General features: G+C 39.9%; 1 pseudogene; it reads left to right on the forward strand.

Moving 5' to 3' along the window:
- The first annotated feature begins 15,595 nt into the window (after positions 1–15,595).
- LOC138164015 (phosphatidylserine lipase ABHD16A pseudogene) lies at positions 15,596–17,423 on the forward strand (annotated as a pseudogene).
- Positions 17,424–22,442: the final 5,019 nt, after the last annotated feature.

Consider the following 22,442-nt stretch of genomic DNA (forward strand, 5'->3'; position numbering starts at 1 on the left):
TTGCTTGCCCATTACATATATATAGAAATACATCTTGCTCTACAAGAAAGTAAGGGGGACATGGGAGAGGACATAAGAGAGAACAAATGGGGGAAGGGGCATTTAGTATGCTTGCTATCTTGGGGTGGAGGGTAGGGGGGAGATGGGAAGAAAATTTGTAACTCAAAATCTGGTGGAAATGAATGATGTAAATCAGAAGTTAATAAAACATTTGAAAAAAATGAAAAATAAAAAAATAAAATAAATTAGGTAATTTGAAAACCTTAAATATTTAATGAAGCAATAAAACTGTGCTAGCAGATTTTTCATTTGAAATCTTGGCTATTATAAAAATATATAAGGTGATTTAAAGTTATAGTTGCAACATATTACTGTTGAGATGAATGATTTTCTGTGCAAAGTAATTTGAAAATGCATTCACAAAAATTGACAATGGGTTGTCTCAAGCTTTAAATACATATTGTTTAGAATTACATTTCTAAATTGTGTAATTTGGTAAACAAATTACCACATTCACTATCTATGTGAGGTTCCAGAATGTAATTTTTTAATACTGATATGTGTAAAGACAAAGGAAAGATGGAGTAAATTTTTGAAGGCCTGGTAAAATTTGTTATTGCAATAAGGCTAATTTAATTGGGCATATTCTTCTTGGCTTATAAAAACTGAATTTCCTCCACATTACAAACACCTTTTTGACTAAGGTGTTTTGTGATTCCTAGGAATCCTGTAATAACTTGGAATTTAGTTTGTTATAATACTTTGGGGATTTATTTATTTATTTATTAAAGACATTTTACACCAACTTAGATTTAATGAAATCAGATTTTAAAGATCTATTTTGTATTTTTTACTCTAAGGTGGAAAAGAGATATGTATCATTTAAGAAGTTTCCAACTAATTTTCCTTCATAAAAGTTCAGTGATTATTCCTCTTAACATCAGGATAAATTATAAACTGTATTTAAAGAAGGTGAAATATTTTTTAGGAAGAAATGTATAGAGTTAACTTGAGTGGTTTCTTAAGCCAGCTCTAAACTGACATACTAGCCTGTGGAAGTGGGAATAATCTTGGTCCAGGCGTGATTGTCAACCAATCCATTTATTGGTACCATGAGCAAGGTTTTTATAGAATAATAAAACAAAGAAGGTAATTATAGGTCACTTAGTCTTCTAATACTGCTTTGTTCAATTTCAAGATGCCAGACAGTGATGTCAATTTTTCTAGGCCTTGAAGATATCCATGTCCTTGATTCCAATACCCAAAGACTTCAAAGAATAGTATCTAAAAATGTATAATTATATTAAAAAGGCAGTTGGGAGCCAAAGAGGCCTGAACCAGGACTTCAGATAATCACCTTGATATCAGTGGACCTGAATATCAAAGACCTCTTTGAGAAGTGACTTTTCCTCAAATTAGCTCCTGAGTTCTTTAGATATGGGTTACACTTATAAGGATGTTGTTTGAGTTCTGAGACCACACTTCTGCCCCAAGACTTTAGTTGTTCAAAACCAAAATATTTGAATTCTTAGGTGGTCAGTAAGTTCCTATGCTGATGGCTTTGGCTTTAGGCCTTGAAGCCAGCTCTCAAGAGCATCCTTTGTAATGTGGCTACACATGGAAGGAGTTAACTGGCTTTTCCTAAGACTCTCTGGCACCTAGAGAACAAAAGGCCTTACTGCCATGCTACTTCCAGGATATGACAGACTAAGGTAATGATATGAATACTTGAATCCCCTTCCTTTGTCTCATTGCTCTAAAAACCCTTGTCCTAAGAATCAATAAATGGAGTTCATCATTCTTCCTTGAACTACCCACAGGGCCTGGTCATTTCTTATTCACATCTCTGGATCATGCTAAGTCCTGGACACTGAGCAGCCCATGGCAAAAGGCAGCTAACATCTTCTGGCAGTAATCCCAGAACAGGGCACCTCCCTGGACCACAGGATATCAGCAAGGCTCTGATTTACAGCTTCTTCTCAAGGAAAATCCAGGACTAGTCACTTTGGACTGGCCACAGGAAAAACCTGGAACTAATTTATCTAGGGCCAGCCTGATTCTTGGATCAGATGTTTTGGCTCCCTTCAGAAATGTTTTTTTTTTAATCTCTTGTGTGATTTTTAGAAGGCTTACTAAGTTTTCATTTGCAAGATAACTTACTGCTAAATTACTATAATGAGCTGTAAATGGAAGAGATCTTGCTGTTTTGATCTGAATTTGTAGTCATTTTATGGCCTAAGCCAGAGTTAAATTAGTGTTTGAACTTATCATATGTATAAGATTCAATTCTGCATTCATCTAGAATGAGTATAATTAGATAAAAATAAGCAAGCTTGTGAAACAAGGACATAAATTGAACAATTTGTGAGGTTAAAGTGAGGAACCTCTTTGTTTTGTTCCAGGACAGAGTTATATTAGTAAAGAATAGTAACTTATGAGCTTTTTTTGTGTTATCTTAATGGGAAATCTATTATTATTTGAAATCTGGAATTAAAACTTGCAGAAATTTATGCAAATTACTTAAGACTCACGTTAAGATGTTCTCATTGTTTAAAATATTAATATTAATTAATAGTATTTTTCTGTGATCAATCTCTTACTATTACCAATGTGAGACTATAGTCAATACTTATTATCTAGGATGTGTGATCATTGAGAGCTTAACTCAACCAAAGCTCTGATTATTGGAACTTGCTATTCAAGACTTTCTGGAACTTTAATTACTATTGTTTTGAGCTTTGATTACAAAGATTATTATCTGAATTTTTATGAAGCCAATACCGTGTTTCCCCAATAATAAGATACTGTCTTATTATTTTTTTGGACAGAAAAACACCAGAGGGCTTATTTTCAGGGGAGGGCTTATTTTAATGAACATTGACAGCAATTTTAATAAACAGGTAAATGTGAACAAAAAAATGTACCAGCAAGCAAATCACTGGGGAAGAACAGGATGACGCGCTCACTGCTGCAGCTCTGATTGGATGCAGCTCGGAGCGCGGCGTGCGTTTCACCGGAGGGGGGGAGGGGGGCGGTGCATACAGAGGGTACCGTAATGTAGCGTGTAGCGCAGGAGATCACCTTCACTACAGTAGCAATCTCAATAGGGCTTATTTTCGGGGGAGGGCTTATTTAGAGGAATCTTACACAGTAAGGGGAGGGCTTATTTTCGGGATAGGTCTTATTATCGGGGAAACACGGGTAGTAGAATGGCATGCTCTGCAGGCTGAGAACTGCCAAAGGTGGATATCTTTGCCTGGGAAGAATTTTGAGGACAACCTTGGACACAGCCTAGGTAGGATCTTCCTGACTCTATTTTTCAATTGTGCTATTTCCTTTCTGAATAGGAAAATTCACCACCTGACTAATTAACATCTAGTGACTACATGTTTGGCTGTCAGATATGACTCATGCCTGGAATCAAACAGAGCTAAGCAATGTTTCCCTTCTGTTATACATTGTTATAACTATGTCCTTTTTCCTTTCATGGTAAATTTCTATAACAAGAAGTTTTGTAAATACAATATTAAGTCTATTAAAATGATAGGTAGGTACTGGAACATCTCGGAGTTATTGTGATAGGATGCAAGTATAAATAGCTTAAAATTTTAACTTAGATTTATGGCCAAATAACAATATAGAGAGAACATCCCCCAAAGGAGGAAATGATTAGACAAATAAGACAAAGATATGATAGGTGGCTAACTAAATACTATAGTAAATTTTGAGAAAAGCAATAGGATTAGACTGTTTCCTCTAAGAATTATATACAAATGTATATGATTGGCTTCTATAATTTATCATGGATGTTCCAACTTTAAAAATGTTTTGGTAATAAGATCTCAAATTTTAATTTCTATTCAAATTGTACAGGATAATGCTAAAAGTAAGTGAAATTATATTCCCAGTAATAAAGTATTTGTCTGATAACCTGACTTAATGTAATTATGAGATTATTGGGAATTATAAGAAAAACTTTATTGTGTTGTTTGAACTTAGCCCTGTGTGGCTGGGAAACTGAACTATCACTATGTGCCTTTAACCAAGGACATATGTTATGCTGTTTTCTTTCAACTGTCGATCCATATGTTTTCTAGGAGCCTTTCTCAGGTCTTTCTGACTACTCCCACAGCTACCAACTTGTAGATGTGAACTCCTGAGTTATCTGAGGATACCTGCTCCAAGTGAACATCTCTTCCCACTCCCTAAGGAAGAGTGAAGTTTTCCCAATGGCTTTCTTGGTCTGCAGGGGGTGCCTTTTTGCATACCCTTGATCAAAAGGAGGGGAATGGGAACCCCTCCCCAAATAATTTCTAATCCCATCACCTGAGATACGCTTAAAACCTGGATTGGCCAATCAGGAGAAACATTTTGGCCCACTCTAAGCTTAACCTACCATAATGATTTGCATGCTCTGGTATAACAGATATGCTTTGCTTTGCTTTGCTCACTGAGTGAACCTAAAAGCCCTTCCTATGTCAGCAACAAGCAACAAGGCTGGATGAAGCTGAACAAGAGCATTCTTCTGTTTGTGACTGCCAAGGACAAGGCGCCATGAACTGCAAACTATCTCAAAATAATAGGACTTATATTATGTTATGTTAATGATAAAAGAAACACAGACATCCTCCATCTATAATTTCCACTGCCACCTTGACATCCTCTTATCTTACTGTATTTACAACCTATCCTATTAAGATATTCCTTTCTCATATTATGGGTAACACATATGGAGATTATAATTTTGGTTGACACAGGCATCCTGATTGCTCTAAATGTATAAAGATTGTTTTCTTCTGAGCTTAGAATTATTTTCTGACTATCACACATGATTCTCTGGCTTAAAGAGAATAAACAAGCACATTTTAGCCCATGTATAGCCTGATTTTGTTTGTTCCTTGTTCAGACTCTTGGAAAGGTGGATTTCATTCTGTTTGTTCTTGAATAAATCTTTGGTAAGGGGGAACCGCATTCTGTTTGTTCTTAGGACAAATTTTCAGTTAAGGGGGAAAATGATTCTTTTTTTTTTTTTTACCAAACCTTTGGTAAATGGTTGACGATATCAAAGCTATATTTGTATGGAAGGAATTTGGTAGAACCCCCTCTTTTCCTATTTTTTTCAGTTTATGTTATATTGGAATTAATTATTCTTTTAAAATTAAATTTTATTTTTAATTTTTAGTTTGAAATTGTCTCCCTCTTTCTATTCATTCCCAGGATACATGTGAAGTCATGTAAAACATATTCCCATATTAGCCATGTTAAAAAAAAAACACAAAAAAAGAAGAGAAAAGAATATGCTTTAATCTACCTTCTGACTCCATCACTTCTCTATCTAGAAGTAGATAGCATTCTTCAGCATGAGTCCTTTGGAATTGTGGTAGATCATTATATTGACCAGAGTGACTAAGTCTTTCACATATCTTTACATACTGTTGTTACTATATAAATTGTTCCCCTAGTTCTGTTCACATTACTTTGGAACAGTTCACATGAATCTTACCAGGGTTTTCTAAAATGATCCTGCCTGTAATTTTTTTTTTTTGCCTTTTTGGAGGGCAGTTGGGGTTAAGTAACTTGCCCAAGGTTTCATGGCTAGTTTTTTTGTGTGGGTGTTAAGTGTCTGAGGCCGGAACCAAACTCAGGTCCTCCTGACTCTGGGGCCAGCGCTTTACTCACTGTGCCACCTAGTCACCCCCTGCCTGTAATTTCTTAAAGCTTAATACTATTCCATCACAATTACATATCACAACTTATTCATCCATTCCCCAATTGATGGGCATCCCATTAATGTCCAATTCTTTGCCACAACAAAAAGAGCTTCTATAAATATTTATGTACAAATAGGTCCTTTTCCCTTTTCTTTAATCTCTTTGGGATACAGACCTGGTAGTGGTATTGCTGGGTCAAAGGGAATGCATAGTTTTATAGCATTGGGAACATAGATCTAATTGTTGTCCAGAATGTAATAGTTCACAACTCCAGCAACAATGCGTACTATAGCTATTTTTCAACATTCCCTCCAACATTTGTCATTTTCCTTTTCTGTCATATTAACCAATTTGAAGGGGAGAAAGTAGCACCTCAGAGTTATTTTGGTTTGCATCTCTCTAATTATTAATGACACAGAGCATTTTTCTCTTATGATTATTGATAGCTTTGATTTCTTTCTCGGAAAAGTGCCTTTTTATATTCCTTGACCATTTACCAATTGACAAGCTCTTATTATATATTGTGCTCAGTTCCTTACATATATATATATATATATATATATATGTATATATATATATATTTATATATAGTTAGAAAGGATAGCTGCATCAGAGAAATTTGCTGCAAAAAATATTTGCCAGGTTCCTATTTTTCTTCTAATTTTAGCAGCATTAGTGTGTTGTTTGTGCAAAAACTTTTAAATTTTATATAATCAAATTTATTCCTTTTACCTCCTAGGAACCTCTTTCTTCTTTGGTCATGAGCCTTTTCCATAGATCTGACAGGCAAATTTATCTATGCTCCCCTAATTTACTTATATGACCCTTTATATCTAAATCCTTTACCTATTTTGAGCTTATCTGGGTATATGGTGTGAGTTGTTGGTTTCTGCCTAGTTTCTGCCAGGCTGCTTTCCAGTTTTCCTAAAAGGTTTTCTCAAATAATGAGTTCTTTCCCCAACAGTTGGGATCTTTAAGTTTATCAAACATTAGGTTACGGAGTGGCCAGGTATCACAGTGAGTAAGAGCGCTGGCCCCAGAGTCGGGATGATCTGGGATCAAAATCTGGGCTCAGACACTTAGCACGCATGCAGAAACACCTGGCCGTGTAACCTTGAGCAAGTTACTTAACCCCAATTGCTTAGGGGCGGCCAGGTGGCACAGTGGGTAAAAGCACCGGCCCCAGAGTCGGGATGACCTGGGATCAAATCTGGGCTCAGATACTTAGCACCACACCCAGAAATAACTGGTCATGTAACCTTGAGCAAGTTACTTAATCCCAATTGCTTTAAAAAAATAATTAGGTTACTATGATCATTTGCTTTCATATAATGTCGACCTAATCTGTTCCATTGATCAAACACTCTATTTTTTTTTTATCTAGTACCAAATTATTTTAATAATTACAGTTTTGTAGTATACACTTTTGAGATCTGGTACTGAGAGGCCTTCTTCTTTTATTTTTTTTTCATTGATTCCTTTGATATTCTTGACCTTTTATTCCTCCAAATAAATTATCATTATTTTTCCTGAATCTATAAAGTAATTCATTGTTCGTAGTTGATTGGTATAGTACTACATAAGTAAATTTAGGTAGTATTGCCATTTTTATTACATTGGCTGAGCCTACACATGAACAATTAATATTTTTCCAATTATTTCAATGTTTTTATTTGGGTGACAAGTATTTTTGGGATTGTATTTATATAGTTCCTGTGGATGGCTTGGCAAGTAGTCTCTCAAGAATTTTATACTGCTTGCATTTATTGTAAATGGAATTTCTCTATTTCATGCTGTTGGAGTCTATATATGTATATAGACTCCATATATATACATATATATATATATATGTTCATGATTTATGTGGATTTATTTTATATCCTGCAACTTTACTAAAGTTGTGTCTTTACCAAGACAGCAGGGTAAAGGCAGGGACTTGCTGAGCTCTTCCCCAAACCCCTCCAAATATCTTTGGGAAATGACTGAACAAATTCTAGAGCAGCAGAAGCCACAAAAAGATGGAGTGAAACAAATTTCCAGCCTAAAACAACTTGGAAAGTTGTCAGGAAAGGTCTGTTGCACCAGGGTGAGAGAAGAATGCAGTCTACCACAGACACTAGCACAGAAAGCCCAAGAAACCAGGAACAGGTCTTTGGGCAACTGAGTCACTTGCAGCAGTGGTGGGTTCCAGACTTCTCAACTTACAGATACCAAAGTAAACTTCAAAGATCAGCAGAGGGGCAGCTAGGTGGTGTAGTGAATAGAGCATGTTCCCTGAAGTCGAGGACCTGAGTTCAAATCCAGCCTCAAATACTTAATACTTACTAGCCATGTGACCTTGAGCATGTCACTTGACCCCAAATGCCATGCCTTCCCACCTCCAAAAAGAAAAAAAAGGATCAGCAAGAAAAATCTGTCACACCCAGGTAAGAGCGGAGTGCAATCTAGTATACCCCCAGCCACAGCAAACCAGGAGCAAGGCTTGGGAGTGACAGAATCAGCAGTTCCAGTGGCAGTGGCTACTTCCAGAACTCTCAGTCAACAGACAGTAAGAGGGTTGAACAACTGGTCAGAAAGAGATTACAGGGGTATTTTTGCTAGCAGTGAGGCAGTACTCTGTTCTTCTGTCCCAGGAGCTCCAGGCCCACAGATGGTGGGGGATCGATCAGTTGGCTGAACAGAGGGGAATTACAGTAATCTTTGCTGGCACTGAGGTAGAATTTTCTTGCTTTGCCCTGCTTGGATCTGGCTGGCAGTCCCAGGGTGAGGAGGAACACTAGCATAGCAGAGCTTGTGGCCACACTAGAGGGAGAACCCTCCTTACAGTTCCAGGGCAGAAAAGAGTGCTTGTGGTCACTCAAAGACCAGAGCACAAGTCAGGAGAGTAGTAAACACTTTTCCCTTAGATCATAACAACTTGGAAGAATTGAAAGCTTACACATCCCTAGAAGTATTTCTGAAAACAGCTGCACAACCCCCCTGAAGCTTGGAAAAGTACATCTTCCACATGAGAAGCAGAGCCCTACTTTTAACAAAGTTAAAAGTCAACGAATAGGTTAGGGAAATGAGCAAACAACACGACAAGGAAGATCAAAATACAGTCTCAGAAGAAGACAACAAAGTCAAAGCTCTTACATCCAAAACCTCCAAAAAAAAATGAATTTGTCTCGGGCCATGAAAGAGCTCAAAAAGGATTTTGAAAATCAAATAAGAGAGGCAGAGGAAAAGTTGTGACGAGAAATGAGAGTGAAATAAGAAAATCATAAAAAAAAATGAGTGAAGAGACACAAAAAAATACTTAAGAAAATAACACCTTAAAAAACAGACTAGGGGGCAGACCCAAGATGGTGGAGTAAAAGGAGGAACTTGTTTGAGTTCGTCCCCAAATACCTGTAAAAAATGATTCTAAACAAATTTTAGAGCTACAGAACCTACAAAATGACAGAGTGAAACACAACTCCAGCTTAAGACCACCTGGCAGGCTGACAGGAAAGATATATACCACTATGCTGATAGCAGAATGCAGTCCCACATGGGTCACCCTGGCACAGATTGGGCTGGAACGGACCTCAGGGGACTAAATCACTGGCAGCTGTGGAGGTTTCCAGACTTCTCAATCAACAAATGCCAAAGACAAAGTAAAAGGTAAGTGGGGAAATTCTGTTGGACCTGGGTGAGAGGAAAGCAATGACTGGCCACTGTCTCTGGGGCAGTAGAGGTAGTGGTGGCCATAGCAGAAGCACTGGCAGCTTCTGGAACTCCAGGACCACAGATGGTGGGGGGATGAGTTGTCTGATCAGAGGGGAATTGCAGTAATTTTTGCTGGCACTGAGGTACGGTTTTCTTGCTTTGCCCTGCTTGGATCTGGGTGGCAGTCTTGGGTGGCAGTCCTGGGTTGAGGAGGAGTGCTGGCATGGCAGAGCTCGTGGCAGCTGTGCAGAGAGAGTCCTCACAATTATGAGACAAGTGCCTAGAAGTACCTCTGACAACAACTGTGCAAAACCTCAGAAATTTGGGACAGAGCACTCTCCACTCTAGAAGGAGGGTCCTACATGGGCAAAGAACTCAAAAGTCAAGTCATTGTCTGGGAAAATGAGCAAACAGAGGAAAAGAAATTGGACTACAAAATCTTTCTTTGGTGACAAAGAAGATCAAAACATAGAACCAGAAGAAGACAATAAAGTAAAAAAAATTAAAGGAAATAAAAGGATAAAAAGCCTCAAAATCCTCCAAGAAAAATATGAATTGGTCACAGGATATGGATGAGCTCCAAAAGGTTTTTGAAAATCAAGTAAGAGAAGTAGAGGAAAAACTGGGAAGAGACTGATGCAAGAAAATCATGAAAAACAAGTCAACAGCTTGCTAAAGGACACCCAAAAAATATTGAAGAAAATCAACTAACCTGGAAAATAGATCTAGGAGAGACAATTTAAAAATTATTGGACTATCTGAAATCCATAATAAAAAAAAGCCAGACAAAGTTGCAGGGTATAAAATAAACCACATAAATCCTCGGCATTCCCGTATATTTCTAATGAAATTCAACAGCAAGAGAGAGAAAGAGAAATTCCATTTAAAGTTACTGTATAAAATATTTGGAGATCTACCTGCCAAAACAAACCCAAGAACTATATGAACACAACTACAAAACACTTATCACAAAAATAAAGTCAGATCTAACTAAATGGAAAGACATCAATTGCTCATGGCTGGGTCAAGCTAATATAATAAAAATGACAATTTTACCTAAGTTAAATTATATAGTTAGTGCCATACCAATCAATTTACCAAAAAAACTACCTTATATAGCTAGAAAAAATAGTAACAAAAATCACTTGGAAGAACAAAAGGTCCAGAATATCAAGGGAACTAATGAAAAGAAATGCTAGGGATGGTGGATTAGCTATACCAGATTTTAATCTGTAGTATAAAGCAGCAGTCCTCAAAACTACTTGGTACTTGGTTGAGGAATAGAGTAGTGGATCAATGGAATAGATTGGATACACAAGACTCAACAGTCAATGACTATAATAATCTACTGTTTGATAAACCCAAAGAATCCAGCTTTTGGGATAAGAACTCACTATTTGACAAAAACTGCTGGGAAAACTGGAATATAGTATGGCAGAAACTGGGCATAGACCATTATCTAACACCATATACCAAAATCAAGTCTAAATGGGTGCATGATCTAGGTATAAAGGCTGATACTCTAAGCAATCTGAGAAAGCAAGGAATAGTTTACCTGTCAGATTTGTGGAGAGGGGAAGACTTTATGACCAAACAAGAATTAGAGAGCATTATAAAATGCAAAATGGATAATTTTGATTACATTAAATTGAAAAGCTTCTGTACAAACAAAGCCAATGGAAAGGCCAGAGCTGAACAGAAAATATGACTTTGAAATACAAGAATCAAGGGAATCATGAAAAGGTAAACACAAAAGAGAAATCACAACGAACTTATTAAAGTTGAATTATTTACATTCCTACTTGGAAAGATGATATTTGTAACTCATGAGACTTTTTTCTTTTCTTTTCTTTTTCAAATGCTTTATTAACTTCTAGTTTGCATCATTCATTTCCGCAAGATTTTGAGTTACAAATTTTCTCCCCATTTTTTCCCCCTACCCACCATCCCAAAATAGCAATCCCACTGGATATCCCCTCCTCCAATATGCTCTGTCCCATATCTTCTCCCATAGCCCCTCCGACTTTCCAGGAGGGCATGGTGGATCTCTATGCCCCCGTGCCTGTGTATCTTATTTCCCACTTACATGTAAAATAATATTAATAATAGTATATATATATATATTTTTTAAAACATTTGATTTTAAAGCTTTGAATTCCAGAATCTTTCTCTTCCTCCCTTGTCACCCACCTTACTGGGAAGATAAGCAATTCAATATAGGTTGTACATGTATAGCTATGCAAAACATTTCCATAGCGAATATATTGTAAAAGACTGAGTATATTTCCCTCCCTCCTATCCCACCTCCAACTTGTTCTATTCTCTACTTTGATCCCGTCCCTTTTCAAAAGTGGGTACTTCCAACTTCCCTCCCCGCCCCAAGCCTGCCCTCCCTTCCATCATCCTCCCTCTCATCCCGTTCCCCCCTACTCTCCTGTAGGGTGAGATACCCTATTTAGTGTGTATATTATTCCCTCCCTAAGCCAAATTCAATGAGAATAAGGTTGACCTTTTTGCCTTTTGCCTTTCTGTTCTTCCCCTCCATTGTATAGTTTACCCCATTCTGTCTCTCCCCATCTCCTCTCATTATATTTCTCTCTCACCTCTTAATTTCACCTTTTAAGTACCATCCCTTCCTATTAAATTGATCCTGTGCTCTCTATGTATACCTGTACACATATATACACACATTCAGATATGTAATCGTACACCCATATACCCTCCTATATAGACATATGTATGTATGTATGTGTGTGTGTGTGTATATATATATATATACACACACATTTCTATTCCCTTCACTTATTCTGATAATGAGAAAAGTTTCATAAGTTGTAATTATTGTTTTTCCAGTGGGAATGTAAATAGGTCAACTGTGATAAGTTCCTTATGATTTCTTTTCCCTTTTTACTTTCTCATGCTTCTCTTGCTTCTTGTATCTGAATGTCAAATTTTCTATTCAACTCTGTTTTTTTCATCAAGAATGCTTGAAAGTCCTCTATTCCACTGAATGATCATATTTTCCCCCTGAAACATGATACTCAGTAGATACCTCAGCTGGGTAGGTGATTCTTGGTTTTAATCCCAGATCCTTTGATCTCCAGAATATCATATTCCAAGCCTTTCAATCCCTCACTGTAGAAGCTGCCAGATCCTGTGTTATCCTGATTGTGTTTCCACAATATTCAAATTGTTTCTTCTTGACTGCTTGTAAAGAATATTCTCTCCTTGATCTGGGAATTCCAGAACATGGCTATAATATTCCTAGGGATTTTCTTTTTGCGATCTTTTTCAGGAGGTTATTGGTAGATTCTTTCAACCTCTATTTTGCTTTCTGGTTCTAAAACATCAGGGCAATTTTCCTTGAGAACTTCTTGAAGGATGATTTCTAGGCTCTTTTTTTGATGATGGCTTTCAGGTAGTCCAATAATTTTTAAAGTATCTCTCCTGGATCTATTTTCCAGGTCAGTGGTTTTCCCAATGAGATATTTCACAGTGCCTTCTATTTTTCAAATTTGTTTGGATCTGTTTAATACTATCTCAATTTCTCATAAAGTCATTAGCTTCCATTTGCTCCAATCTAACTCTGAAGGAATGATTCTCTTCAGTGAGCTTTTGAGATTCTTTTTCCATCTGGCAAATTTGACTTTTTAAGGCATTCTTCTCCTCATTGCCTTTTTGAGCCTCTTTTGCCATCTGAGTTAGTCTATTTTTAAGGTATTATTTTCTTCAGACATGTTGTTGACTCTCATTTCATAATTTTCTTGCATCATTCTCATTTCTCTTCCCAATTTTTCCTTCACTTCTCATATTTGGTTTTCAAAATCCTTCTTAAGGTCCTCTATGGCCTGTAACCAGCTCTATTTTTTCTTGGAAGTGAAATGGACAAATGAAATGGACATGACAGCCAAGTCAATTATAATAGGAGTGTTTATTAACCAGCCGGTGACTGCCTCCCCAGTAGGGAAGGCAGCCTTGAGTCTTCTGTAAGATACACTTATACAGAGTTAGGTGTTACTAACAACAGAGTGTGGTTCCAAGGGGGGTGTAATGCCATTAATTCCATTTCTAGTGAAGCTTTGATTACCTAGCAAAGCCCTGGATACAAACATAAACAGACCTGTATCTGGGGCATGTTTTCTAGCAACACAGGTGAAAAGTTCCTTCACTATTGTGGCCTATTAAGTGATTTCCAGGGACCCTGGTAGGGGCCCCTTCTGGCAGGTTTAGGGGGCTTTGGTATATAATTTCTGATGGGCACTTCTCTCCCCCCTTTTTCTTGTTCATAGTTGAAACTCGGACTCAACTGAGTCCAGGGGACTGTTCTCTTGCACTAGGGCTGTGGTACCCGCTGCTGCTAATCCTCTCATATCGAGGCCAACTAGGATAGGGACTAAAATGGGGGCTTCCAGCAAAAAGGTGTTCTTGCATAAAAGCAGTCGGAAGTTAAGCTCGGGTCCAAGGAACTTGGGGTCTACCAAAGTACTGTCCGAGTGTCCAGGGGTGAAGGTAATGGGTGAAACAGGGGGGCCATCCGGGTTTCGATCGCCACCAGGAGGTGGGTTGAGGACTGGGTTGGGACTGGTGGGAGTAAGATAACAAGACCCTGAGGAGCCTTCCTGTGACATTAAAACCTGATTCCCCAAGGTATCCGAATTTTCCAATCCTGTTTGGTCCGATCCAAAACCCTGATGACAACTGGGTTACATGACTTAAGGGTATTACAACGAAATGAAATGTGGTGGTCATGGCTGCCACCGGAAATCCAGTCAGCAATGGTTACACAATCCCAACTGGCCCAGTGATATTTTCCTGTCTCCCATACTTGGGGGAGCCATCCTCAGAGCAGATATATGACTGGGTTGACCAGAGGCCGCTTTTCTGCCCACGTCTCCACAAGAAGCATCATTGGTCCCCACAGAATACATGCCTGTATAGGGAAACAACATGAATCTGTGGCGCAGTGATCAAAGAAAAAGGGTGGGCTGGCTATGAGTCATATTCTTTGCTAGCAGAGTCCCATCAATTTTCTTAGTAAGAGTCCAAGAGTACAAGGTGGGAGCATAGGAGTTGGAACCAGCCAAAGGCAGGAATGCCAGGAACAGGAGCGTCAGGACAGTCTTAAGCTTCAGTTGTAAGTCAGTGGCTGACTCTGTTACTCACAGGTCTGGTGGGTTGGGAGGAGCTGTCACCTTGATGTGTGAGGGGTGGATCCAGGCTTTTCTTCTGGACACCTTAACAGCAGAGTGGTCTGGTACACCGCTAGGACTGAATCCTAGATGTTTCAGAGAGCTTGGAGGGACTTGAGAAGTAAATCATTAACAGTCATACATAACAGCATTCTTCACCTCAAAGAAGGTGGGGTGCCGAACAGAATTTTTAAAAGGGGAATGAATTTTACACATATGCACTCAGTTACAAATATTAACACTTGCTTAGATGATGGAATAACTTTTCTGAAGGAAATTAGTTGAAAACTTTTAAAATGATCTTAAGCAGTTTGCATAACTTTCTGTACATGTTCTAATTTTAGAAGAAAAATAACATTAGATTTTCCAGTAAGCTAACATGAAAGAGATCCTATCTTTTACTGATTACTTGCTCTGAGCATAGAGACCCGTTATAGAGGGAAAAAGCAGGGACATGTGACATTCCAAATGTGCCAGGAGAAAACGTCCTTGGCTCTGTATAAATTCAGGCACAGTCACAGATATCCAATCATGCAGCATCTGTTCCAACTCATAGCTAGACTCAGGAATAGGTGGGAAACATTCCTTTTCAAAGAAACTTCATAGGTAAACTGAGCCAGGAGGGATCCCATCCCAGACAGAGGCTAAGATTGTCCCTTCGGCCGTTACCAAATGTAGACTTCCACTTATTGACAGTACAGGATCACATTCCTCTGAGTAGCTAGTGGCATTTTCTCTCAGACACTTAATTAATGCAGACAACTATACCCAAATTGAGATTCAAAATAAAATTTTGTTATGGTCCCAAGTGCTTTTTACCTTAAACAACAAGCCTCACCAGTCATAGCTTAGGGCCAGTTATAATTATTTCTATTCTTGTGCGGCTGGAATAAGCAATAAAAATGTATCAGATCTTATAATATAAGGAATTGCATTTTCCAATCTTCTGAAATATAAAGCTAAGGGAAACCTGCCGCTAGAAGAGCAGCAGCTGGAGCTGGGGCGATGGCGAAGCTGCTGAGCTGCATCTTAGGCCCCCATGTATCAGGAGAGGGACTCAGGAAGGCCCCAGCCTAACATTCCTAGGACTCTGGCTGCCATCACCAGCTTCCCGGCTGGCTCCTGAGAGTCCTATTATCAGCCCAAGGCCCAGGAGAAACATGGTGAGAGCATCCTGGCTTTGGCCTCAGTCCTCTGCTCCATCTCTTATTATTCCTCCCCCTTGGCTTTCTTCTACTTATATAGGAAAGGTTATTTGTGTATGTCAAAGGTGGTGCCATTTTCTCATTATGCCAGGACACTGCTACTGCTTCTAGCAGGTGTGGCCTGTCTTCGAGGCATTGGCCGTTGGACCAACCCTCACTACATCCAGTTCATCACCATTTTGGAAGACACTCATAAGAATAACTCCCCAGAGAATAAGAAACAACTGTCTGCTTACAATTTTGACTTTAAGAGCTGGCCTGTTGACTTCCACTGGGAGGAACCCAGTAGCCGGAAGGATTCCCAGCATGGTCTCTCCCACACAGGTGTATCTCTGCTTCAAACCGCACCACTTCATTGGGGCACAGCTGATAATTTCCTCAACCGGCTTCCCTGTCAGATTGCCAGTTTTTGCCAGTTTTTTGGTGGCACATACTCTTGGGCACCAGATGCTATACCCTGGTTCTGTATATCTGCTCCAGAAGGCCCTCATGCCCATGCTGCTGCAGGGCCAAGCTCGACTCATAGAAGAGTTTAATGGTCGACGAGCCAAACTGGTGGCCTGTGATGGTAATGAGATTGATACCATGTTTATTGACTGGAGAGGCATGTTAGGACCTCAGGGACAGAAGTTGGTGATCTGCTTCGAAGGGAATGTTGGATTCTATGAAGTTGGCTGCCTTTCTACTCCTTTGGAAGCCGGATATTTGGTCCTGGGTTGGAATCATCCTGGCTTTGCTGGCAGCATGGGAGTCTCATTCCCTCAGAATGAAGCCAATGCCATGGATGAGGTGATACAGTTTGCTATCTACTGCCTCAACTTCCAGCCACAGGACATCGTACTCTATGCCTGGTCCATTGGGGATTTTACTGCCGCATGGGCTGCCATGTCCTACCCAGATATCAGTGCCATGGTATTAGATGCCTCCTTTGATGACCTGGTACCCTTGGCCCTAAAGGTCATGCCTGAAAGCTGGAGGACACTCATGACTCAGACAGTGAGACAGCACTTGAATCTGAATAATGCTGAAAAGTTATTCAGGTACCAGGGGCCAGTGCTACTGATCTGACGAACCAAGGATGAGATCATCACCACTACAGTCCCTGATGATATTATGTCCAACCGTGGCAATAACCTTCTGCTGAAACTTCTGCAGCACTGATACCCCAAGATAATGGGGGAGGAGAGTCTTCAAGTGGTGAGGCAGTGGTTGGAGGCTTCCTCCCAGCTAGAAGCCTCTGTGTATAGCCACTGGGAAGTGGATGAGGATTGGTGTGTGTCTGTTCTCCGATCCTATCAGACAGAACATGGGGGTGACTTCCCCTGGAGTGTTGGTGATGATATTAGTGCGATGGGCAGCAGCAGCTAGCCTTGTTTTTTGCTTGGAAACACTTACACAACTTTGAGGTCACCCACTGTACCCCACTTCCTCCTCACGAGTTCCAGATACCCTGGAAACTCTAGAAGAGCCTCAAGTGGGGGTGGCCTTTTTGGGGTTGGGGTATAGTAAGTGGGGGATCCTTTTCTCTGTGATACTTCATGTTCACATTGTTATTTATTGTTTTGGGGGAATAAAGGGATTGTCCATCCTCCTTATTTCCCCATCCCCCTTCCCCAGCATGACTCCTGCCCCTCCCCCATATCTCTGCATTCTCCTTCCTACTCCTTTAAATGATCAGTTTATTCATAATAATAAAAAGTATTTTTTCTAAAAAAAATAATATAAAATATAAAGACAATTTATAGAAATTCTTTTTAATCTTTGCAACTTTTTAGCAAGTTAGATTCATTTAAAACTTACATGACTAAAACAAATTCCTTTCTCAGGCTGAATGACCTTTTCTGGAGATAGTTTCTAGGGGATTTGACAATTTTACCACATAAGGAAAATTTATATGAATTGTAAGCAGGAGAAACTGCTCTGAAGGGGCAGAACTAGTCAGACAAGTTTTCATTCAGTTTCCTGCTTTCCACATACGGTAATCAGTTAACAGTTTTAGGTTTTATCATTAGAACAGTAGCCCAAAATAGCTTAATTAATAGTTTTACAAGTTTTTCTAAATAGCAAATATACATATTGCAAGTCAGGGTTAAAATAACACTACTGGTCTTACACAATTTTCTCCTCACTCAGGTTTTACAGTATACAGTTAGAAATACAACAATAGATAAACCTCAAGATGACATTAGCTGCATTTCCAAATTACATAGAAGAATGATTGATCTTATCAAGTGAAGAGGCTAGTTGACTTCTGACCTCATTTTCTCCTCTCTTTTTCTCATGTCCCTACTTTATAGATGAATTGAGACTCAGGGTTAAATGATTTATACTAGGTCACACAACCAGTCAGTGTAGAGTTTGGAACACACTGTTTCTCACTGACAAGCTTTTTCTCACTTTTCTGATTTTCTCTCTTTCATCTTTCTCTTAGCTGTACCTCTCGTGTTTTTCTCTTTTTGCTCCATATTCTGGGGTGTTTTCTCCCTGCTCCATTGTTTTCTAGGAGTCCTTAGCAACCTTCTTTAAATCCTTGGCACTGGAACAAGCAAAGTGATTATTTGCAGCAAGGGAGAGATCTCTTAGATGGTACTGAAGTTGGGGCTTCATGGTACAGAGTGAACTCTATATTTCAGGGGAAAACCCTCCATTTTTACAAATTCATCACACTCAAAGCACATTATCAGCTTATACTCTATCAAATAAACCTATCAATGCTTAGCTGTAGCAGACCCTGGTTATGGAATGGTCAATTTGGGAGAAAAAGGGCAGTGCTCAACTGGGGAGTGCCAGAAGTTTGTAGCCTGGAGCATTGAGGAGAGGGTTTGGGAGACTTGAAGTAAAAACTTCAGGCTCTGCTTACTTAGAGGGATGGGCTTCAGGGTACCTGGGGATCTAAAACTATTGATAGTGGGAGCTAGGCCAAGTACCCTTTTACTAAGCTATTTAGGCTGTGGAAAGAATATAATTTTACTTTAGTAGCTCAGATGTATCTCAGGCTTAGTATATGGGATAATGATTTATTTGTGTTTGTACCTTTGTTCACAAGCTTCTTTTCCCTTGTCTAACTGTTCCCGTGCCATTCAGAAAAAAATATTCTATTCCAGGGATTTAACCTTTCAGGTAGGCAGATAACAAGCCCATGTAGCTCTGATGTAGCCACTGTACTTTCCTCCCTTTTTCTTTTTGGAGGAGGTTAACTCAAATTAACTTCACTGCATCCCTAGCTTGGTTATAGCCAGGACAAGAGGGAGAAAAAAAAATCTTAATGGTTCAAACCTCTTACTGTCTCCTCAGCTCTGTCAGAGCTGAATGACAGGGGAGGCTCCGTATCCCTAGCTAAGAAGAACTGGGACCACATGGAAGAGAATCTTAGCAATTGTAACTTGTCACTGTGGCACTAGTCTGGTCAGAGCTGGATCACAGTGAGAAGGCACCACAGCCCTTAGCCTTGTCAGAGGTAGGGAGGAGAATCTTAGTGGATCTTTCTTTTTGACCTTTTTCCAAGTAAACTTTTCTTATGTGTTCATTCCTCTAAAATTTCAGATCTACTTCAAGACTTTAAGAGAACAATCATGGTCTTAATTTTGAACTTTGAAATAAAAACAATTGAATAACCAAACTGGTGACTTTCAAACCAGAATGAATTCAATTACCTGGATCCATATTCCCAATGATATTGCACAGTTCTCTTTCTGTGACCCAGGAAAGGGTTAAGTGTTAGTCCTATTCCAAAGTGAAGCTTGGAAATCTACTTCTCTTTGATCATTGAAGTGACCTCTTTTTCTCTTAGATAGATTTTAGGGGAGAAATTTCCCATTCTCTCTCTCTGTCCATTTGTCTTTCTACTTTGAGAACTTTGGATGAAGTTCAAGGAGTAGAAGGAAAAAATGGTTTTCTGCCAACAGCCATTCCTTAAGAGATTATTAATCTTTCTAGTGCAGGTACAATGTTTCTTGCTGCTTGGGTGCTTTTGGCTGATTTTTTTAATCTTACAGGGTGGCAGATTTAGAAATTTCTTTACACAATCCCACAAACAGGATATTAAAGTTACAGAGACCAAAAGAAATGCAGGCAGGGACAAAACAAAAGTTACAGACAGAATATACACAAAACAACACAACACACAGAATACACTCCAGCGGCATTTTTGTCTCTCTGGTGCCCCCTTGCACTGAGATTTGGATTTTGAAAGTTCACTCCCTCCCTTTGAGGATCCTAGGTGGAGCAACTGAGTGCCCAGAGCAACTGTTGGCAGTTGTCCCAGGTAGGCAAGTCAGATCCTGGGGGTGGAGGGGGAAAAGCCCTGATGGGGTGGTTGAGTCAGGGGACGGGGAGCTGGCAGGACACTGAGCTTTTGATCTATGGCAATGGCTCCCCAGGCTGAAACTCAGGGCTGAACAATTTATCTTCCGGACTCGGCCAGCGACGGAGACAAAAAGTTAAAGTTACAGCACAGTTAAGATTACAGCAATGCCTAGTGACAGGCACACAGGACACATAAAGTGTTAAAGTTTCAGAGAACATACACAATACATAAAGAAAGGGCACTCCATCAGCATCCCAACCTTGGAGGCCAGTAGGGGAGTTAATGCTGCGTCCAGCTTAGCCTCCTACTCTACCTGGGGCCAAGGAACATCACTCGTTGGTCATCCCCTAGGCTCTTTTACACTACATGAGTACTCACCTAAAAGAACACTCTTCAACCGAATTGAAAGAATTTGGGAAGGACTCAGGTTCTTGGTCCACTCAGGGAAGCAAAATGAGCCTGGGGCCAAGGAACATCACTCAGTGGCCAGACCCCTAGGGCGAATTGCTTTCCCGGCCCTCCAGGGGGCCTGGTCCAGCTGTCAGTCAGTGCCAAAGGCAATCTTGGTGGGACCTCCAGTGAAATGGACAAATGAAATGGAAAAGACAGCCAAGTCAATTATAATAAGAGTGTTTATTAACTGGCCGGTGACTGCCTCCCCAGTAGGAAAGACAGCCTTGAATCTTCTGTAAGATACACTTATATAGAATTAGGTGTTACTAACAGAGTATGGTTCCAAGGGGGGTGTAATGCCATTAATGCTGTTTTTAGTGAAGGCTTGATTACCTAGCAAAGCCCTGGATACAAACATAAACAGACCTGTATCTGGGGCATGTTTTCTAGCAACACAGGTGAAAAGTTCCTTCAGTATTGTGGCCTATTAAGTGATTTCCAGGGACCCTAGTAGAGGCCTCTTTTGGCAGGTTTAGGGGGCTTTGGTGTATAATTTCTGATGGGTACTTCAGAAGCTTTTGGTGCAGGAGTTCTGACTTCATTGTCTTCCTCCTATTCCATGCTTTGATCCTTTTTGTCCCCAAAATAGGAGTGTAAAGATGGGTTGCTCTGTTTGCTCTGCTTCCTTTGCCTGCTCACATTGCCACTCGATTACTTGACTTTTGGGCTTTTTGCCACAGTAGGACTCTGCCATCAGACAGGGAAGCTTCATCCCAAATGCTGGGTTTTTCTCAGCTGCCGAAGGTATTAGTTGGGTGCCCTCTCTGAAGCCTCCACATGCTCTGGCAAGCTGGTCACACACACCAGGACCTCCACCCTAGACTGCAATCCATATCCAAGCAGGTTAAAGCAGTAGTGATTACCCCTCAAATTGGTCACTTGGTCCCCCACAATCTCCAGGCCAGGAGGTGAAGCTCCCTTGTGGTGGCAGCTGCACAGCTGCAGCGCCTCAGCGACTTCTTGCTCTGGGGGCAAAGGCCGACCACACTCCTAAACTACCGGATCCTACAGTTCACACTGCACTGACCTCTCACTTTGTCTTTATCATCTATGGGTTGATAATTCTGGAAATCGCCACAACTGCTGGTGATCTGAATTCCCTCCAGCCAGTGGCTGGTCAGGCCCCCTCTGAGGCTAAAACCTCTGGCTCCTTCAGGGCTGGGGTCAGCTCCCAGAGCACTGCATTGGCTACTTTCTGTCAGCCTGCTGGGCTCTCTTCCTAGGGAATTTAGCTTCTCTGTGTCATTTTGTGGGTTCTGTAGCTTCAAAGTTTGTTCAGAATCACCTTTTATATGAATTGTAGGAGGTAGGACCCGGAGCCCCACGGAAGTCCTGTTTCTACTCCACCATCTTGACTCTGCCCCCTCAATGAGAGTTGAGACTTTTTTCAATTTAGGATAGTTGAAGCACATACACACATATATTTAGACAGTTAAATATGAAGGGATGATATCTAAAAATAAAATTAAGAGGTGAGAGAGGAATATATTGGGAGAAGGAGAAAGGGAGAAATAGAATAGGGTAAATTATCTCACATAAAAGAGGCAAGAAAAAGCTGTTACAATGGAGAAGAGCAGGGAGGCGAAAGGAAATGAGTCAACCTTATTCTCATTGGATTTGGCTTAAGGAGGGAATAACATACATGCTCAATTGGGTATCTCACCCTACAGGAAAGTAGGGGGGGAAAGGGATAAGAGGGGGAATGATAGAATGGACGGCAGATTGGGGGAGAGGGTAGTTAGAAGCAAACCCTTTTGAAAAGGGACAGGGTCAAAGTAGAAAATAGAATAAGTGGGGGCTTGATAGGATGGAGGGAAATACAGTTAGTCTTTCACAATATAACTACTAGGGAAACGTTCTGCATAACTACACATGTACAACCTATATT

Source organism: Petaurus breviceps, unplaced genomic scaffold (assembly GCF_028583685.1).
Source record: "Petaurus breviceps papuanus isolate PSGF00001 unplaced genomic scaffold, PetGlider_PUasm1.0 189, whole genome shotgun sequence".
In the NCBI taxonomy this organism is placed as follows: Eukaryota; Metazoa; Chordata; class Mammalia; order Diprotodontia; family Petauridae; genus Petaurus; species Petaurus breviceps.